The sequence below is a fragment of the Diachasma alloeum genome, unplaced genomic scaffold (genome assembly GCF_001412515.2).
Source record: "Diachasma alloeum isolate Michigan unplaced genomic scaffold, Dall2.0 Dall_scaffold_00792, whole genome shotgun sequence".
In the NCBI taxonomy this organism is placed as follows: Eukaryota; Metazoa; Arthropoda; class Insecta; order Hymenoptera; family Braconidae; genus Diachasma; species Diachasma alloeum.
This window is the reverse complement of record NW_021680922.1, coordinates 96,644-105,269: the sequence shown is the minus strand read 5'-3', so window position 1 is coordinate 105,269 and position 8,626 is coordinate 96,644.

Here is an 8,626-nt window from a genome sequence, read left to right as displayed (position 1 = left end):
CTCTCTCTCTCTCTCTCTCTCTTCCCCTACTTCTAGAAACTGCAGCTCCTTGTCGACGTTGGAGGGCCTTAAGGGATGTCCCCAAACAAAGAAGCAGTTCAAGCCGTGGTCTGTCCTTTTCAGGACATCTTAGGAGACAAGCCTAACTCCAAAAAAGGCATGCTGGGTGGGCTCCCTACAACAGCCTGCCCCTAATGTCAAGGTGTTCACCGTGCTAAGTTCTGGAAGGCGCCAGGGGTAGTTGGCGTCGCGAACCGCGGTCCCTGGGGCACCAGGTCCCACCCCAGCGATATTAAGTGGCCTTACTCCAACATCCGGGGCTGTGTTCGGAATGGACTGTTATATTTCCCTAGGTACTCGTGGGAACAGGATGCAAAAACATTATAAAACAAAAACAGGTGAAGATCAAGGAGGAATGAGCGGGCAGCATTCCCAACAAGCAGCACTTGATGCAAGTGCGGAGATGAAGAGGACGCAGGCATGGGATCGGCTTGACCAATTGATCAACTACAACTTCGCTAACCCGAAATCAAACGTCCATAAGCAGATTAAAAGTAAGTTGGCCGCTATCGCAACTGCTTTTAGAAGATTGAAGGAGACAGAAATGGCTAAGCCAAGGTAGAGAAATCCCTAGCATGGCTTTACTACGGTCGTAGTGCGGACATCAGTAACGTCGTCCCACTCTCGGACTTTTTCCTACACGACGGCGAAGGACAGCGAGGCGGAAGATCTGTAACATCTAACGCCAAATTCCTAATAAACAGTCACGGGGAGGCGGCGCAATTGCAGCCCTCCAGAAGCGGACATTAAACCCGCGAAACAACGAAAGGAGCCAATAGTACCACCTCCGCCCACTGCGGAACCGCAGCTTCCCAAGAGGCCAGAGTGGCAGGAAGCAAACGGAAAGAAGAAGGAGCAACTTACAGAGTAGTCTTCAAAGCAGAGGAAACGAGTGTCTAGACTTGCGGTGAAGAAAGAAATGCGTTGAAGAGGGTCATCTGGTTGCAAAATGCGGGAAAGACCCCAAATTCATCCTCTGCATCGCGAAGGATCGCCTGCATAACTGCGCTCACATTGCTCGCAGCGATAGATGCCCAGCATACAAGGAAGCACTCCAGGCGTTATCAAAAAATCGACGATGAGAGTACTTCAGCTCAACCTTAACCACTGTGAGGCTGCACACCACCTTCTTATACAGTCGGTGCGGTAGATAAAGCCCAATCTCGTAATGATCTCGGAGCCATATAAACATCTTAATGACCAGCCATGGGAAACGGACACCACCGCTAAGGCCCTCATTTGGTCCTGCGATAAATATCCCTTCCAGAGCGGTGCCAACACAGCGGAGACGGGCTTTGTGGGAGCTAAACTGGTGGGAATTCACTTTAACAGCTGTTATGCACCACTTAGCCTGTCCATTGACGAGTTCGCAGACTTCCTGGACCGACTGACCCAGGACACGAAGCAGCACTTCCCCATAGCAATCGCTGGGACTTCAATGCCTGGGCGGTCGACTGGGACAGCAGGGAGACGAACGCGAGGGGTCAAACGCTACTGGAGACCATGTCTTTCCTGGATATGGTAGTGCTGAACAGGGGCGAAAAACCAACTTTCGAGTGAGGAGGGGCTATGTCAATTGTGGACCTTACCTTCATAAGCACCAGCCTCACTAGGGGAAACTGCAACTGGGAGGTGATGGATATCTACACCGCTAGTGAGCACCACGTGATCTTCTGGGCAATATCCACCATTCGAAAAACTGGACCAGCAGCCAGCAAGACGAACGCGGTTGGATGGAAGTCCAATGCTTTTGACTCCTGCACATTCCGAAAATATTTGATGATCGTCCGATCCGAGGAAGCAATGTCACAGAGAAAGTGCGAGAACTTATGCGCAGAGTCACCGAAGCCTGCGATGCAACTATGCCCCGGAAGCGTAGTGCAAACAAGCCCCCATCGGTGTACTGGTGGAATAACACCATCGTCACCCTCCGAAAGGCTTGCATTCGAGCGAGGAGGTAGGCACAACGAGTCCGCTAGAAGCCAAACTACGAGGAACTGGAAATCAGGAACAAGGAAGCACGCCGGGCCCTCAATAAGGCGATCAAGATTAGCAAGACACAATGCTGAAATGAGCTCCTTGACGAAGTCGAGGCAGATCCGTGGGGGCGACCCTACGACGTGGTCATCAAGCGGCTGAGAAGCCAGCCGATTCCATCGTCTACGTGCCCTGAGCTTTTGGAGAAGATCGTGGTGGTGCTGTTCCCACAACAACCGGAGCTCAACTTCTTCACCGAAAAGTGCGATACAGAGATGATCCCCCTGTTACACTCGATCAGCTGCTGGAAGCTTGTGGCAGATTCGGGAACGCCAAAGCACCAGGAGTGGATGGAATCCCGAACGTCGCCCTGAAGTTTGCAATCAACGCCACGCCAGGAGCCTTCCTGAGTGTCTATAATGCGTCTGCAGGAGGGGATTATCTCAACCAAGTGGAAGCAGCAAAGACTGGTGCTCCTTCCGAAAGGAAAGAAGCCACCGGAAGAACCCCCGTCCTATCGTCCACTCTGCATGCTGGACACAGCTGGAAATATTCTGGAGCGCATACTTCACCAGAGGATCGAGGAAGTGGTCGAACCACAATTGGCTGACAACCAATACGATTTCCGTAGAGGTTCCACGCTTGACGCCATCAACCTAGTCGTCTCCATTGCACGAGATGTAATCTCTGGCGCGAGGTGGAAATGGGGCGCAAAGCAGTACTGTCTGGTAGTAACGTTGGACATCAAAAATGCCTTCAACTCCGCCAGATGGGACTGCATTATGGAGGTCCTCTCAAATCTGAAGGTCCTAGGATATCTGCAGAGGATGGTGCGAAGCTACTTCACCGACAGAGTCCTGAATTACAATACAGACACCGATCCAAAACAGTACAGTTTCACTGACGGTGTTCCCCAAGGCTCAGTGCTGGGCCCTCTCTTGTGGAACGTTATGTACGACGGTTTTCTGAAGTTAAAGTTACCCAAGGAGGCTACGCTCGTCGCGTTTGCGGACGATGTAGCTTTGGTAATCGTTGCAAAGTGCCTGGAGGAGATCAATTACCTTTTTCATACTGCGTATGACAGAATTCCTCAATGGATGGACTCAGTGGGACTAATGTTGGCAGAACATAAGACGGAAGCAGTGCTGATCACCAGCCGACAGAAGATTGAAACCATCACGCTGCATGTCGGGAATCATGAAATCATGTCCCAACCATCGCTACGGTACTTGGGAGTGATGATTGATACCCGGCTTAGCTTCAAGCAGCAAGTGGAGTACGTCGGCGCTAAGGTGTCTGGTGTTAGAATCGCCTTTTCACAGCCCATGCCGAACATCGGAGGGCCAAAGCAAAAGAGACGAGCGTTGCTGTCATTAGTTGTCACGTCGGTCCTCACATATGGCATTTCCATTTGGGCTGACGTACTCTTGATCCAGCATGTGGGACGGAAAGTGGCGTCAGTTTATCAATTGAGCGCCCTTAGAGTTGCCAGCGCATTTCGCACGGTGTCAGAAGATGCCGTGTGCGTCATCGCCGGGATGCTACCGATAGGAGTACTTGCCGAGGAACGACGATATCTCTACCGGTGAAAAAGGTCAATAACGCTGAGCGCAGCTGAGATGAGGACGGATGAGAGGAACAACTGCCTGCATCGATGGCAGTTGCTGTGGGATGCCTCGACCAATGGGAGATGGACTCACCGCCTGATCCCGAAATTGGTTGCATGGGTCAAACGAACACACAGAAAAGTCAACTACTATCTCACACAGATGCTCTCGGGATACGGGTCCTTCCGGCAATATCTTCATAGGTTCAAATATGAGGAATCGCCGGAGTGTCAGGCCTGCACAGGAGTCTCCGAAGATACAGAGCATGCGTTCTTCGTATGTCCGCGCTTCAACGTGTCCCACAGCACACTCGAGACTGCACTTGGAGAGAGGATTGAGCCTGATAACCTAGTGGAAGCAATACTTTCATCAGAGGAAGTCTGGGAGGCAACCAGCGCCTTCGCAGCGGAAGTCCTAAAGGACCTACACAAGGCGGAACTAGAAAGAAACAGAGATAAGGGGAAGCAATAGATGAAAGAAGCGCTGACTTCGATCGGCCGAAGGAAGAGCTATGGCTAAATCCTCCCCCCGTGCTGTCATGCCTAGCGGCGGCTCCACGGGGAAATAGGAGGCAGGTGATAGGGGTACGTTTTTAGTCCTTATTGGTTGCACAGTCGCCGACCTAAAACTAGCCAGGACTCACCAAGCTTGGCAACTCATGCTCGCCACCATCCAAACCAGACCGAGTCAGGCACTATTCTTTGGGAATTTCCAATCCCGAGCGTATGCTTAAATGCATTTTTCCCCCTGAAAAAAAATATCTTTCTCTCTCTCTCTCTCCTTCTTTCTTTTTTCTATCATTCACGACCTCTCCCTTACCTCCCCTCCTAGTGCTTCTCCTTTTTCCCCCATGCCTACATGGAAAATATTTGTTCACAATTGTTGTTTTTCTGTTGATAGGGATACCCAGGATATATTGAGCTGAGGAATCGGATCCACTTCCCGGAAGTCTCGGCTCAGCAGGCCTGCAGGAATGAGCTGGATTCTCTGATGACCAGGAGGATTGCCGATGCTCACATGGGGAATCTGACTACGCCAATTCCTCTGGCTCCGGCAAGATGGCTGATGAGTATCAACGGATCCTACACATTCCTGACCAGGGAGAGCTGGATGCTCCTTACGGGGGTACGCCCTGAGGGCCTATGTGGCGTGCGGTCCATCACCTTACCCCCACGCGGATGGCGGCATAAAATATAAATTTGTGGGTATGTGTGTGTTATTGCTTATATAATCCTTGCCAGCATAATTAGATTATGCTGACCAAGTGTCAAAACTTACTCCTGACATTGTAATCAATCAAAAGTACAGTCTTATGTATTCTTATGCATATGTTTGTGTATGTATGCGTGTGTGCGTGTGTGCGTATGTGAAAAAAATTTGTAAGAAAAAAATATAGGAATAACAATTCTCGAAAATATAATAATCATCTTTCGAACTTCGATTCATTTTTCATTGATAAGTACCCCAAACTTCCCGCGTTGCCTTTTCCCCAAATCCTGATCCCACTTATTGTTTAACTAAGTAATTAATTAATCAATTAATTAATGGCTTAAGTAACCAACATACACATCTTACTAGCAGACCCTTCCTAGATTTTTTGAGTTGTGTCTGAAATCCCGCCAAACTCAGCCGATACACCCATGATCGAAAGACTCGCTTGATTGAGCCACAAGTGGCACCACCCACTGGACAGTGGGCAATCACCCAGCCTAATCTCACCGCATCACGCTTACCAGCGGCTTTTGCCCGCGCTTTTAGCAGTTAGTCTCACGTAGCATCCCAGTCAGCATCCTTGCACAGAGTTCTGTTAATTATAGCCCAGCTTCACGCCAATCATCAATCCCAGTGTTAATCCTAGTGTTCGCCCAGTGAACAATAAACTCAATAATCTCATCACGCCCTCATTGTCGGGAACGGTTAGTTTGTTTATAAGGATTACGCGGAACTCTAATCAACTAATTCTCGTGAAAAGTACCCAGTGAATTCTCAGTATTCTTTTTTTGTAACCCCGGTTGCTTACGCAATTAATTCATGCTTACGCGCTTGTAAATATTGTAAATTAGAGACCAGAATTAGTGACATTAAACTATTAGTGACGTTACACAATGCTTCATCATTTCAACCCCGGACTACATAGATATCCATTGTCCACCTCGTGTCTCCATCTCACTCCCACCTTCACGATCCGGAATTTATTCTTGTACAAAACAAATTGGAAAATCCGTGAATCAAGCTCGCAAATTGAAGTCGCGAACCAACCTCCCGAATTGAAATAGCGAATTAATTAATTAATTGATCAATCAATCAATTAGCTACCTACCACCCTTTTGCAGGTATTCCTTGGACATCTCACCAGACAACAGACTCTTGATCTGGGGACCCCGCAAATTAACCGCGAGAATTAATCTCGCGAATTAACCACGCGAATTAATCTCGCGAATCAACTCCGCAAAATAATCTCGCAAATTAATTCCGCCAATTAATCTCGCGAATCAACCTCGCGAATTAATTGGCCACACACTCGCGGAGGGATACCTCGCGAACAGACCCTTCCCGAACCGCCGAGCTACAAAATTCGCGAATTAACCCCGTGAATTATTTAATTAATTGATCAATTAATTAGCCACCCGCCGCCCACTCACAGGAGACCCTCGCCATCGGACCCTCGTGAACCTTCCCAAATTGTTGACCCAGAACCCGCCAATTAACCTCGCGAATTAATTAAGTAATTGATCAATTAATTAGCCACCTACCACCCATTCACGGGAGACCCTCGGATACCTCGCCAACTGACTCTCGTGACCCTTCCCAAAATCTTGTTCCAGAACCGGCCCCAAAACATTGGCCCAGAACCGGCCTTATACATCTACTATGGCTACGTGAATAAACAAAATTATCGATTTTGGGGGAGTGAAAATTCACATTCATCAGTAGCAAAACCTCTCCACCCTATTAAAATTACAGTTTGGGCAGCTCTGTCGATGAAACAAATACATGTGGAAATCTTCGAAGGGACCATTACAGGGGAGAGTTACCGAGAGATGTTGGAAACCAATTTTTTCCCATTCGCTAAGAAAAAAGGATTGGTGAAAGATTTCTATTTCATGCAAGACGGTGCAATACCTCATCGAACTAATCGGTATCCTCGCTTCGCCTGAGCAGGGATGGAATAGCCACCATACTCGCCGAATTTGAAACGGTGTGATTTCTTCTTGTGGGGTTATCTCAATGACTTCTGTTACGCGGATAATCCTCAGACAAAAGAGGCTGTGATAAGCGCTATCCAGAAGGGTGTTTCTCTTAGGTGTCTAACTTAATTTTGGTCTTATTTTGTCGAAAAAAAAATTTATATCATAAAATATATAAATACTAGATCCATCTTCGAAATATCGTCGATCGTTTTCGACGACCTTGCGCCATCAATTGGTCAACATACGAATGCCATCGCAAAAAATTGCAGGCTTTCAGGCGATGAAGTTATCGACGAATTTTTGTATATCGTCCAGAGTTTGGAAGCGGCTTTCCCCCAAGTCGCGCTGCATGGAACGGAACAGATGGTAATCGGAAAGGGCCAAGTTCGGTGAATAACCCGCGTGCGGGACAACCTCCCATCCCAAGCTTAAAATAGTTTTCTGAGTCGCGCGAGCAACATGAGGTCGAGCGTTATCATGGAACAATATGACTTTCCAGCTCCTTTGCCCAGTAAATGACCTCTTCTCATCAAGTACCTCGCTTAATTTATTCAATTGTCAACTGTAGTATTCTGCAGTAACTGTCTGAACCGTTTACAAAAGTTCGTAATAGAGTATACCCTTCATATCCCACCAGATCCAGACGAGAACCTTCTTCATGTCAATTTTTTGTTGTGGAGTGGTTGTCCGGGATCCACCCATGACTTTTTCCATTTGGGATTAAGAAAACAAATATATTTTTCATGTCCCGTCACAATTTTTGACAAAATTTTTTTTTACACTTGGCGAGCAGCGAAAGACAAGTGCTGATGGGTTGACCGAGGGTAGATTCAGTCAGTTCGTGTGGAATCCATTTTCCTACCTTTTGTATTTTTTCCATTGCGTATAATCGTTCAGAGACTTCTGCTTGAGTAACTCCTAGCTGAGCTGCCAGCTCTTTTTGGGTTTTCGTTGAGTCTTTGTCAAGTAATTCTTGGAATTCACCATCTTCAAATTTGAGAGGCTGTCTCGGACGATCCTGATCAACGAGATCGCAATCACTTTTTTTAAAGCATCTATACCAATATTTACACGTATTATAAGATACAATATCCTTTCCGAGAGTAGAATAAATCGATTCGTGGGTGCAAATTGCATTTTTTCCTTGTTGGAACTCGTACAGAATACAATGCCGAATGTGCTGCGTATAGGCCGCCATCGTATATACTACTCTTTTGTGAAGCTATGCAGCTTTTCCAGATATAACAAATATCGTATTATAAACTGTAAGGTTCACCCTTCAAAATCAGAAACGGGCGCGTAAATATTCAAATTTTACATAAGATAACCCACTCTATGAAAAAAAAGCTCAAGATTAAGTTATATACCTAATAATAATTCTCAAGGTAAAACTGAAGAAGTCTTCCATAGTTTTCAGAAACGCCTTGACTATTGCGCAAATTCTGATGGATGACCCTTCGAGAGTATTTACCATTAGTCATATGCCCTCGAATGTGTTTGATCAATTCTTTCACCGAGTAAATTTTCATTAAAAAAAATTAAATGCAACTCTGACTAATTGCAAATAAATTTGCAAAGTCTACTGTGTCTACAAACATGATGGTCCTTCCTTTCCTACATTACTCAACAAAACTATGATAGTTTAATTTTCACCTATTCCCATTTGTCACCCTGTAGAAACATATGTCACATGAAATGTGCTATTCATCTGTAAAAGTTCCCTACATTTAACAATTTCTGTGGAACTTCAAAGCTACTTTCGGGGTAATAAGTTTCGCTGCCAGTAAGAGG